The sequence below is a fragment of the Lynx canadensis genome, chromosome D3 (assembly GCF_007474595.2).
Source record: "Lynx canadensis isolate LIC74 chromosome D3, mLynCan4.pri.v2, whole genome shotgun sequence".
Classification (NCBI taxonomy): Eukaryota; Metazoa; Chordata; class Mammalia; order Carnivora; family Felidae; genus Lynx; species Lynx canadensis.
Window position 1 is genome coordinate 65609474 of NC_044314.2, and position 13200 is coordinate 65622673.

Consider the following 13200-nt stretch of genomic DNA (forward strand, 5'->3'; position numbering starts at 1 on the left):
GGCTCAAACTCACAAACAGTGAGATCATTACCTGAGCCAAAGTGGGCCGCCCAACCGATTGAGCCACCCAGGCACCCATTTATTGGTGAATTTAAAACATAAGAGCAGGAATGTAAAACATGGCAAGAGTTTAAACAAACAAACAAACAACCCCCCCCCCCTCAAATGGCCCAAATGGTCATTTATCAAAATCAACCAAGATTTCTAAAACAAAGGAGCCGCAGTGGAGGGAGGTAGCCTGGCTCTTTTTCTAGTTGTGTGGCTGGCAGTATGTTTATTGGAGATAGCCATCTCTGAAGAGGATGCCTCAGCCATCAAAGCTTAAATCAGGCACTCACATTACAAAAAAGAAACCCAACTGTCAGGGCTTACACTATGTGTGTGAATCAGAAATGTTTTCTTCTTATCACTGGCTAGTACTCCTTTGTTGTGAAGATAATTTCCTGTTTTCTAAAAATGTTATAATTTTACAATTTCTTAATTTTTAAAAAATGTTTATTTGTTTTTGAGAGACAGACAGAGACAGAGTGCGAGCCGGGAGGGGCAGAGAGAGGGAGATGCAGAATCTGAAGCAGGCTCCAGGTTCTGAGTTGTCAGCACAGAGCCCGATGCTGAGCTCGAACCCACAAACTGTGAAATCATGACCTGAGCTGAAGTCGGACGCTTAACCAACTGAGCCACCCAGGTGCCCCTATAATTTTACATTTTAGGTTTAGATCTACAATGGTTCTCAAATTACTTTTCGTGTATGGTCTGAGGAAGGAGTTGAAGTTAAATTCTTCCCATATAGATAACTAGTTGTTACAGCACCATTTATTGAAATAATTGTCCCTTCCTTATTGCATTTCATTGGCACCTTGTTAAGGAGTCAATGGCCATGTAACTGTGGGTCTGTTTCTAGGTTCTCTGTTCTGTTCTATAGATCTACTTATTGATCCTTATGCCAGTAGCACAGTTGATTACTGTAGCTTCACAGAAGGTTTTGAGAAAAGCATAGATTCTCCAACTTTTTATTCGTTTTCAAAATTGCTTTGGATATTTCAGGTTCTTTGTATGCCAGAAAATATTAGAGTTGTCTAGTTACTTTCTTCAGAAAATGCTTATTGGGATTGTGTTTAGAATTAGACTGAATCTATAAATCCATTTTGGGAGAATGGACATCTTAAAAATATTGACTTTCCAAATCTGTGAACTTGGTATCTTGCTCTCCATTTATTTATGTCTTTTTTTTTTTATGAAATTTATTGACAAATTGGTTTCCATACAACACCCAGTGCTCATCACAAAAGGTGCCCTCCTCAATACCCATCACCCACCCTCCCCTCCCTCCCACCCCCCATCAACCCTCAGTTTGTTCTCAGTTTTTAACAGTCTCTTATGCTTTGGCTCTCTCCCACTCTAACCTCTTTTTTTTTTTTTTTTCCTTCCCCTCCCCCATGGGTTCCTGTTAAGTTTCTCAGGATCCACATAAGAGTGAAACCATATGGTATCTGTCTTTCTCTGTATGGCTTATTTCACTTAGCATCACACTCTCCAGTTCCATCAAAGACAGCCTCTTTAACAAATGGTGCTGGGAGAACTGGACAGCAACATGCAGAAGGTTGAAACTAGACCACTTTCTCACACCATTTACAAAAATAAACTCAAAATGGATAAAGGACCTGAATGTGAGACAGGAAACCATCAAAACCTTAGAGGAGAAAGCAGGAAAAGACCTCTCTGACCTCAGCCGTAGCAATCTCTTACTCGACACATCCCCAAAGGCAAGGGAATTAAAAGCAAAAGTGAATTACAGGGACCTTATGAAGATAAAAAGCTTCTGCACAGCAAAGGAAACAACCAACAAAACTAAAAGGCAACCAACGGAATGGGAAAAGATATTTGCAAATGACATATCGGACAAAGGGCTAGTATCTAAAATCTATAAAGAGCTCACCAAACTCCACACCCGAAAAACAAATAACCCAGTGAAGAAATGGGCAGAAAACATGAATAGACACTTCTCTAAAGAAGACATCCAGATGGCCAACAGGCACATGAAAAGATGTTCAGCGTCGCTCCTTATCAGGGAAATACAAATCAAAACCACACTCAGGTATCACCTCACGCCAGTCAGAGTGGCCAAAATGAACAAATCAGGAGACTATAGATGCTGGAGAGGATGTGGAGAAACGGGAACCCTCTTGCACTGTTGGTGGGAATGCAAATTGGTGCAGCCGCTCTGGAAAGCAGTATTTATGTCTTATTTAATTTCTTTTAAGGTGTTTATTTTATTATTATTGTTTATTTTGAGAGAGAGAGAGAAAGAGAGCGAGTTGGGGGGGGGGGGCGGAGAGGGAGACAAAGAGAATCCCGAGCTCAAACCCACAAAACCGGAAACCGCGAGATCATGACCTGAACCAAAATGAAGAGTCAGACACAACCAACTGAGCCACCCAGGAGCCCCTATGTCTTTGTTAATTTCATGCAGCAATATTTGTAGGTTGCAATGTGATGTCTTGGAGGTTTGTTGTTCTATTTATTTCTAAGTATTTTATGTTTCTTGATGTTATTGTAAATGAAAATGTTTTTCATTTTCAATTATTTGTCACTATTACATAGAGATATAGTTAATGTTTGTATATTAACCTTACATCATGACTGCATTAGTTTGCTAGAGCAGCTATAACAAAGTACCACAAACTAGGTCATGTAAAACAACAGAAATTTATTGTCTCCTCCTTCTGGGGGCTAGAAGTCTGGAAAAAAGGTGTTAATGGGGCCATGCTCTCTCTGAAGCCTGAAGAGAAATCTTTCCTTACTCTTCAAACCTCCTGGGGTTTGCTGGCAATATTTGGCAGTCCTCGGCTTGAAGCTGTGTAAGTCCAACTTTTGCTTTTGTTGCCACATTGCATTCTTCCTGTGTGTCAATCTTCACGTTGATGTATTCTTTTTTAAAATTTTCTTTAAGTTTATTGATTTTTTGAGAGAGAGAGAGAGAGAGAGAGAGAGAGAGAGAGAGAAGGGGAGGGGCATCCCAGGCAGGCTCCACACTGTTAGCAGGACTGATACAGGACTCTAACCCATGAACTGTGAGACCATGACCTAACCTGAAACCAAGAGTCAGACACTTAACTGACTGAGTCACCAAGGCGTCCCACACTGATGTATTCTTATGAAGACATCAGTCATGTTGGATTAGAGGTCCACCCTACTCTGTTAAGACCTCATCTTGGGGCACCTGGGTGGCTCAGTCGGTTAAGCATCCGACTTCGGCTCAGGTCATGATCTCACGGTCCGTGAGTTCGAGCCCCGTGCCGGGCTCTGTGCTGACAGCTCAGAGCCTGGAGCCTGTTTCAGATTCTGTGTTTCCCTCTTTCTGACCCTCCTCTGTTCATGCTCTGTCTCTCTCTGTCTCAAAAATAAATAAAAGTTTAAAAAAATTAAAAAAAAAAGACCTCATCTTAACTAATTACACCTGCAATGACCTTATTTCCATAAGGTCACATTTTGAGGTATTGGGTATTAGGACTTCAACATATATTTTTTTTGGGGGGGGACATAATTCAGCCTTGCTGATTTCATTTACTAACTTATAGACCTCTGTAATTTGTTTTTGTAGATACTTTGAGGTTTTCTATATGAGCGATTATAACATCTGAAATACCATCTGTCTAGTTTTACTTTTTCTTTTACAATATTATAACTTCGATTACAATATATCTTTTTCTTGCCTTATAGAATTGTCTAGACCTTCAGTACAATGTTGAATAAAAATAGTGACATCAAACTTCCTTGCCTTGTTCCCAACCTTGGAAGGAAACAGCTCAGTCTTTAAGCCTTAAGTGTGATGTTAGAGGCAGGATTTTCATATATGTAGCAAGGATTTTATTTTATCTTAAATATTTATTTATTTTGAGAGAGAGAGAGAAAGAAAGAGAGAGAGAGAAAGAGAGAGTCAGGGAGGGGCAGAGAGAGAGAGGGAGAGAGAGAATCACAAGCAGGCTCTGCACTGTCAGCTCAGGGACTCAACCCTACAAACTGTGAGATGATGATCTGAACCCAAATCAAGAGTTGAATGCTTAACAGACTGAGGCACCCGGGTGCCCCAGATGCAGCAACAATTTTAAAGCAACCATTATAACTATGTTTAAGGATATAAAAGAAAATATGCTCATAATAAATGATAAGATGGGAATCTCAGCAGAGAAAAAGAAACTTCAAGAAAGAGCCAAGTGGAAATTCCTTAATTGAAAAATACAATGTTAGAAATAAAAAAATGTACTAGATGGGCTTAACAGCAGAAGGAAGGTGACAGAAAAGTCAGTGGACTCAAGATAGAGCAATATAAACTACCCAACCTGGACAGTGGAGAGAAAACTGATTGATTGAACAAATGAACAGAATCTTAGGGATCTGAGAAACCCTGCAGTAGGTCATAGGACCTATCGTACTTGTTCCTGGAATCCCAGAAAAAGCAGAGGGATAATGGAAGCATGTATTAGTTTCCTATCACTGTTGTAACAATTTTTCACAAGCTTGGTGCTTTAAAATAGTACAAATACATTATCTTACATTTCTGTAGGTTAGAAGTGTACACAGTCCCCACTGGGCCAGGGGTCAGCTGCATTCCTTTCTGAAAGAAAATCCATTCCCTTGCCTTTTCCAACTTTTAGAGGCTGCGTTGGCCCCTGTCTCATTCCCTCATCTTCCAAGAAGGGGATAGTGGTTCACTTCCTTCTGACAATTGCATCACTCTGACTTCCTCTGCCGCCTCTTCCACTTTTAAGGGTCCTTGTAATTACACTGGATTCTCCCGAATACTCCAGGATACTCTCCTTACCTCAAGGTCCTAAACTTAATCACATTTGCAAAGTCTTTCTTTGCCATGTGAAAAAACTACATTCACAGTTTCTGGGGATCAGGTTGTAGACATCTTTGAGGGGACCATTATTCTTCCTACCCCAGGGAGGAGAAAAATATTTGAAGAAATAATGGTTTTGCTTTTTAAAAACTTAATGGAAGACATACATTTACAGATTCACCAAGGTCAGCATCCCCCAAACAAGGTAAAAACAAAGAAAGCACGGTTAAGAGCATCATGGTCAAACTGAAAGCTGAAAATGAAGAATAAACATTAAAAATAGCCGGAGAAACGTGGCACATTATATACAGGTGAAGGATATGAATGTTAGCTGACTTTTCATCAGAAATGATCGAAAGACAAAAGACAAAAATGGAATAGCCTCTTTAATGTGCTGAGTATGGAGAATAGACTCATACATCCAGAATTCTATTTCCAGCAAAAAATATCCTTCAAGAGTGGAGTGAAATAAAGATATTTTTAAACAAAAACTAAGGTTATTTGTTACTTGCACACCTGCACAGCAAGAAGTATAAAGGAAATTCTTCAGGCTGAAGGGAAATGATAGGAGATGGAAACTCAGATCTCCATGAAGAAAAGGAGAACATCAGAAATACTAAATATGTGGGTAAGTATAAAAGACTATCTTTTTTCTTCTTATCTTAAAATGATGACTGGGGCGCCTGTGTGGCTCAGATGGGCATCTGATTTCAGTTCAGGTCATGATCTCATTTGTGGGTTTGAGCCCCACATTGGGCTCTGAGCTGACAGCACGGAGCCTGCCTCAGATCCTCTGTCCCCCTTTGTCTCTGCCCCTCCCTAGCTTGCACTCTTTCTCTGTCTCTAAAAATAAATAAACACTTAAAAAAATAATGTCTATAAAACAAATATTATAATTTTTACCTTTCAACTTTCATGTTTATAAATATAATGATATCTCAAAAAACAGAGGGTGTGGCAGCAAACAGAACCATGCAATCTCAATGACATTTTACATGACATAGTACAATATTAACTGCAATTAGACTGCGAAAAGTTAAGATGACATATTGGAAGTCCTATAGGTACCAGTAAAGAGGGCAAAGTGGTATAGCTGAAAAGCTAGTAAAAAATGGACTTCGAAAATGTGCAAACATGAGTTAAGAAGAGAGAAGGCAGGAAAGGAGGAATACAGTACTAAAAAACAAGGTGTGGGGGGGGGGACAGAAAACAGCAAATAGCAAAACAGCAAACAGACTTAGATTCAGCTACAGTAACAATTACATTAAATTTAAACAAAACAGGGGCGCCTGGGTGGCGCAGTCGGTTAAGCGTCCGACTTCAGACAGGTCACGATCTCGCAGTCCGGGAGTTCGAGCCCCGCGTCAGGCTCTGGGCTGATGGCTCAGAGCCTGGAGCCTGTTTCCGATTCTGTGTCTCCCTCTCTCTCTGCCCCTCCCCCGTTCATGCTCTGTCTCTCTCTGTCCCAAAAATAAATAAACGTTGAAAAAAAAATTAAAAAAAAAAACCTATTTAAATTTAAACAAAACAAACATTCCAACGAAAAGGAAGACATTGTCAGACTCAGACTGAATTCTTAAAAAAAAAAAAAACAATTAAGATTTAAGTGAATGCTGCCTACAAGAGATGCACTTCAAGTGTAGACACTGATGGACTAAAAGTAAAATCATGGGAAAAAAGACATACCACAGAAACACTAATCTTAAGAAAACTGGAGCAACCAGGGGCACCTGGGTGGCTCAGTCGGTTGAGCATCAGACTTTGGTTCAGGTCATGAGCTCACGGTTTGTGAGTTCAAGCCCCACATGGTGTTTGCTGTCAGCGCAGAGCCTGCTTCAGATCCTCTGTCCCTCTCTCTATGCCCCTCCCCTGCTTGCACTCTCTCAAAAATAAATAAAAAACATTAAAAAAAAAAGCTGGAGCAACTATATTTCCATCAGAAAAAGTACACTTCAAAGGGTGCCTGGGTGGCTCAGTCGTTTAAGCTTCCGACTTCGGCTCAGGTCATGATTTCACAGTTGGTGAGTTGAGCCCTGCGTTGGGCTCTGTGCTGACAGCTCGGAGCCTGGAGCCTGCTTCAAGTTCTGTTTCTTCCTCTCTCTGCCCCTCCCTTGCTCACACTCTGTCTCTGTCTTTCTCTCTCAAAAATAAACATTAAAAAAAGAAAAAGAAAAAGTATACTTCAAGACAAAGACTATTTATTATGAGACATAAAAGGAGATATTTCATGATGATAAAAGGGTTATTAATCAGGAAAATCTACAATCCTAAATGTGTGTCTAATAACTGATTTTTAGAAAACATTAAGCCAGAAGTGATGGAATTAGTGATATAAATAGACAAATTAATAAGCATTCTTGGAGTTCCAACTAGAATAAATCAGTAAGGTCATTAGTGATCTGAGCACCACCACCAAACTCCTGACCTAATTGACATTGATGGAACATTCTACCTAACAATGGAAGAACATATTCTTTCCAAGTACCTGTGGTACAGTCATAAAGACAGATCATATGCTGGGCCATAAAACAAGTCTCAATAAATCTGAAAAGATTGAAATTTTATAGAATGTTGTCTACCCAACAATGGAATTAAGTTAGAAATAGATAAAACCAAAAAATATGCAGAAAACCTCTAGATATTTGGATGCTAAACAACATACTTTTAAATAATTTATGTGTCAAAAAAGAAATCAAAAGAAAAAGGAGCTATTTCAAATTTAGTGATAAAAATACAATGTATCAAAATTTGTAGTATGCAACTGAAGTAATGTTACAGTGGAAATTTATGGCTTTAAAAGAAGCTATAGGGACTCAGTTGGGCTCAGTGAGGGCTCAGTCGGTTGAACATCTGACTCTTGATCTCAGGGTCATGAGTTCAAGCCCCACCTTGGGCTCCACACCTACTTAAAAATAAATAAAAATAAAAGAAGCTATAGAAATGCTTTAGAAAAGGAAATATAAACCAATGACATAAAGTTCTGGGTTAAGTACAAGTAAAACAAGATTTAAAAAATAAAGTAGAAGGGCACCTGGGTGGCTCAGTTGGTTGAGTGACTGACTCTTGATTTTGGCTCAGGTCATGGTACCAGGATCATGGGATTGAGCCCTGTGTCGGGCTCCTTCCTGAGTGTGGAGCCTGCTTAAGACTCTCTCTCTCTCTCTCTCTCTCTCTCTCTCTCTCTCTGTCTCTCACTGTCTCTCCCCTTTCCTCTGCCCCTCTCCCCTATTTGCACGCACTCTCTTTCTCTAAAATAAAAAAATAATAAAGTAGAAAGAAGAAAATAACAAAGAGTAGTATCCAATAATATACAAAATAGGCAAACAAGAGAAAATTAAAGCCAATACATGTTTTTTTAAAAAGATCAGCAAAACAAACTATACTCAACCAGCAAAAATGAACACAGATTACCCACATCAGAGATGAAAAGGGGGACATTACTGCAGACTCTGCAGACATTAAAAGGAAAATAAGGAGGGGTGCCTTGGTGGCTCAGTTGGTTGAGTGTGAGATTCTTGATTTAGGCTCAGGTCATAATCTCACGGTTTGTGAGTCTGAGCCCTGTGCTGGGCTTTGCTCTGGAAGTGCAGAGCCTGCTTGGGATTCTCTCTCTCATTCCCTCTCTCTCTGCCCTTCTCCCAAGCTCTCTCTGTCTCTCTCTGTCGTGTGTGTGTGCACATTCTCTCTCTCTCAAAGTAATAAACTTAAAAAAGGAACTATTATGAACTTTAATAATAACCTAGAATTAACTACAGTTAATATTCTATTTTATGATAAAATGTTGGACAATTTTTTTCCCTTAGATCAGGAATAAGAATAAGGATGTCCACACTCACTACTTCTATTCAACATTGTCTTAGAAGTCCTAGCCAGTGCAATCAAGGAAGAAAAAGACATAAAAGCTATGAAGATCAAAAAGGGAAAGGTAACACTGTCTCTATTTGCAGATGACATAATACTTATGGTAGGAATGTAAAAAAAGAACAACTACTATAGAAAATAGTACGGCAGTTTCTTATGGAGTTAAGGATGCACCCATTCCACTCCTAGCAATTTATCCAAAAGAAGTGAAAATGCAGACTTGTGTTTGAATGTTAATAGCAGCTTCAAGCAAGAAATAACCCAATGTCCCACAGATTGATAAATGAATAGAATTAAATACAATTAAATACTACTCAGAAAAGAAAACTATTGATATAAGCACAACATAGACAAATCTCATAATCATTCTGAGTGAAAGATACTGGTCCCCTTCCCCCCTAAAATAATACATACTATATGTATCTTAAAAGTCTATAAAATGAGAACTAGGAATTTTGGAAGTGATGGTTTCATGGCTGTATACATATGACAAAACTCACCAAACTATACATTTTAAATGTATGTGGTTTATAGTAGTTGGTGCCTTAGTAAAATTGTCTCAGTAAAATCATTTAAAAAAAAAAAGCTGTTTGCTAATTCCAAAATCTAGATCATCCTGGGGCTGGGCTTCATTGATTGGCTTTCCTCTTACACATGGGTCATTATTTTCTGTATCTTTGTATGTCTGATAATTTTGGATTGTATCCTGGACATTGTGTATGATCTATTGTAAAGATTATAGTTTCTGTTATGTTCCTCTGAAGAACACTGATTTCTTGTTTTAGTAGACAGTTAATTTGGCTGAATGAAAACTGTAAAATTTGTCACCCTGGTAGTGTAAGGCAGCGGAACTCTTTGTCCCATTATTTTAGCCTCAGCTGGGGTACTCGAAATCTGCTCTGTACATGCATAGTTCAGGCATTACCCAGAGATTTGGGCAGAATTTATATACAGAGTTTGGGGCTCTCCCTCTTTGGCTCTCTCTTTGTGACATTGCTTCCCTCACTTTTCAGCTGCTATGGTTCTGAAGTCAGCCTCAAATTGAATGCCTCTCAGAAACAGTATTATCTTCCAGGCTCTGGTCATATTCTAGTCACTCTTACTGGGGACTTTCTGCTAATGGAAAACTCATGTTTTCTTCCATGTGTTGACTCCCTATCCAACACTATGCCTGCTCACTATCCAATGTCTTCAGATTTTAAAAAATATATTGTCCAGAGTTTATCATTATTATCCATAGGAGGATTGGTCCAAACCTAGTAGCTCCATGTTTACCAGAAGTGGAACTCTTCTCACTCATTTTAAATATTTTTTGAAGCTTATCTAAGTTGCTAAATACTATTCTTTAAGCCATCACTATAGATCCTGTAGTCTAAGCCTCCTTGACTATTATTCTATCTGGCAATCAATAGAATAATTTCCACTTTGCTCCTAGCAGTTAATTCAGCACCTGGCACCTGCTACTCTAGGATCCTGTCATCTCCTTTCCTACTAGGAAGCCAGTTCTGTAATGGCATCTTCCACATCACCCATGGAGGACAGCAGTGGCTTCTCCCAAGTGCACTCCTTTGTGCACTTCAGGCCCTCCTGAAGATCTGGGGGAGCTCACAGGCAGCTTGTAACTTTTCTAATCATAAACCCAATTCAACATGCCCCTTTTCTGAGTCTTCTGACTTCTTCCTTTGCATTTTTTAATGGCTGTTCTAGCATCTCTCTTTTGTTTCTTGTAGACCATGACTTTTCCCAAGGGCCATCCAGGCAGCATATAGGAATAATTGTTTCTTGGGGTTCCTGCCAGAGTCTCCTATGTCACAGGAGAGTACCCATATGTTGACCAGCTCTTCCTTATCCATTTTTGTGTCCTACTCCCTTGATCCATTGCCTTCAGGATCCATATCAAGGCATCCTCTTCTGGTTCTTGCCAGCTCTGCTCAGACAAACCTATAGCTCCCTTGCATACCATCTGTGCCCTCTCAGTGGTCCCAACATTTCAGTTAGTCTATGCTGAGATATGATCCTAGTTTGGGGTGTGGTGGCCTACAGGGGAGGTGGGGGCAGACCCAGAGACAAACATTATCTGATAAGGTGTCTGCCTCTTCTGAGGTGTGTGCAGAGTTCTCATGTAAGGTGGGGCCATTTTATTCACCAGAGGTTTCAGGGGAGTCTGGAGTTCAAAGTGCTCAAGTGCATCCACCCAGATATCCTCACTCCATGTTAGGGTTCCATTTCTTCACCATCAGGGCCCTAACTTCGATACAAAGAGGCTTGTCTAGGTTGAGCTACCTACTCTGCAGTGCCTCATGTTCATCTTCCTCAGGCTGCAGTCTCTTGATATGTGCCAGGTGGCCTCTGACTCTTACTGTTGATTAATATCTTTGAACTTGCCATGCTCTTTCCTCAAGAAGTCAATAATACTTTGTGACAGCCACTTAGCCCCTTAGCTTTTGTAGTTACCATTTCCTCCTTACCTCTCTAGTGCCGGAGAACTGCACCAGCTACTGCCTCCCTTTCCACTTGTCTCCCATCCCAATTCTCCCAGATGACAGTTTTCACCATCACACTGCTATTCAAGCCAAGGGCTATTAATTCTACACATGCCATGAGTGATGGTCTCTCACTGCCACCCAGCTGGTTAGTGATGCAATTTCAGAGTGCCATTGTTAGAGTCAGTTTCCTGGGACCACCCACTTCTGGTACCAACTGAGGCCAAGTTCCCTAGGAGCAAAGCCTGACATAGAGATTCTTATCCAAATGACTTATTTTTGAGGGTGTGCTCTTAGAAGGAGTGAAGAAATCTGTATTAGTTTTCTAGATCTTCCTTAACCAAGTCCCACAATCTTTGTGGCTTAAAACAACAGACATTCTCCCACAGTTCTAGAGGCCAAATGTCCAAAATCAAGGTGTCAACAGGGCTGTGCTCTAGGTGAGACTCTGTTCCGTGGCTTTTTCTTAGCTTCTAGTGTTTCTGGCAATCCTTGGTGCCCCTTGGCCTGCAGATGCATTGCTCCAATCTATGTCTATCATTACACCATGTTCTCCCTGTGTGTCTGTATCTTCATGTGGCTTTCCCCTCTCTGTGTGTCTGCCTCTGTCTCTTCTCACTTCTTAAATTTTTTTTTTTCAACGTTTATTTATTTTTGGGACAGAGAGAGACAGAGCATGAACGGGGGAGGGGCAGAGAGAGAAGGAGACAGAATCGGAAACAGGCTCCAGGCTCTGAGCCATCAGCCCAGAGCCCGACGCGGGGCTCGAACTCACGGACCGCGAGATCGTGACCTGGCTGAAGTCGGACGCTCAACCGACTGCGCCACCCAGGCGCCCCTCTTCTCACTTCTTTTTTTTTTTTTTTTTTTTTATTTATTTTTATTTTTTTAATTTTTTTTTTTCAACGTTTATTTATTTTTTGGGACAGAGAGAGACAGAGCATGAACGGGGGAGGGGCAGAGAGAGAGGGAGACACAGAATCGGAAACAGGCTCCAGGCTCTGAGCCATCAGCCCAGAGCCTGACGCGGGGCTCGAACTCACGGACCGCGAGATCGTGACCTGGCTGAAGTCGGACGATTAACCGACTGCGCCACCCAGGCGCCCCTCTTCTCACTTCTTATAAGCATGTCAGTCATACTGGATCAAGGGCCCACCATGACCTCATTTCATTTACATCTTAATTACATCTTCACAGACCCTACTTTCGGATAAGTTCACATTCCATGGGTACCAGGGCTTAGAACTTCAACATCTCTTTTTTGGGGGACACAACAGAAGCCTAGGGTAACCATTCTGGTTTGTGCATTGAAATTTGCCTCCTGGCAAACTCTTTAGTGTCAGGAAACTGAGATGGTTGGTCACCCTGAAAGCAGGACAGGGCAGGGTAAGGAGTGGAGAGTGCTAAACAAGATAGTGGTCTTGGTTAGGGTCAGTTTCCTGTAATCCAGTAAGGAAGCACTGGGGGCTTCACAGATCTGAATTGCCTTGAGGCAAAGCAAGGGTCAGCCTTTTATACCCTATGCCCGTCAGTCTTTGGCTGAGCTCTGTCCCCAGCTGCTGTGTGGGAGGCTCCATCACCAAGGGTAGTGTTCCAAGATGGAGGCAGCTGTGCTCCATTAGCTGCCAATACTCAAAATGGCCGGACAAGTGGGCTGACCACCAAAGGGATCTGGACAGAGCCCCAGCTGCCTCCAGGATGCCACCCACAGGTGCACACACATCCACTTGTACCCTTGGTAGATGGTCCACCTTTCTACTTACCCACCTGGATAAATGCACATCTAGACACCCGTTCACCTTGGTAAATGCACACCTGTCCATTCAGGTTAAGTGGCCCAACCATCCACTTGTGCAACTTGTTAAATGTTCACCTGCCACAGAGCCATCCAATCCTCAAAGTGAGTGAGCCTGCGCAGAGGCAGCAGTGATCTCTACAAACACAAATCCAATCATAGTGCTCCCTGGCTTCAAATCTCAGGATAAGAGGATCCTGATGATTAGTCCCCTGGTC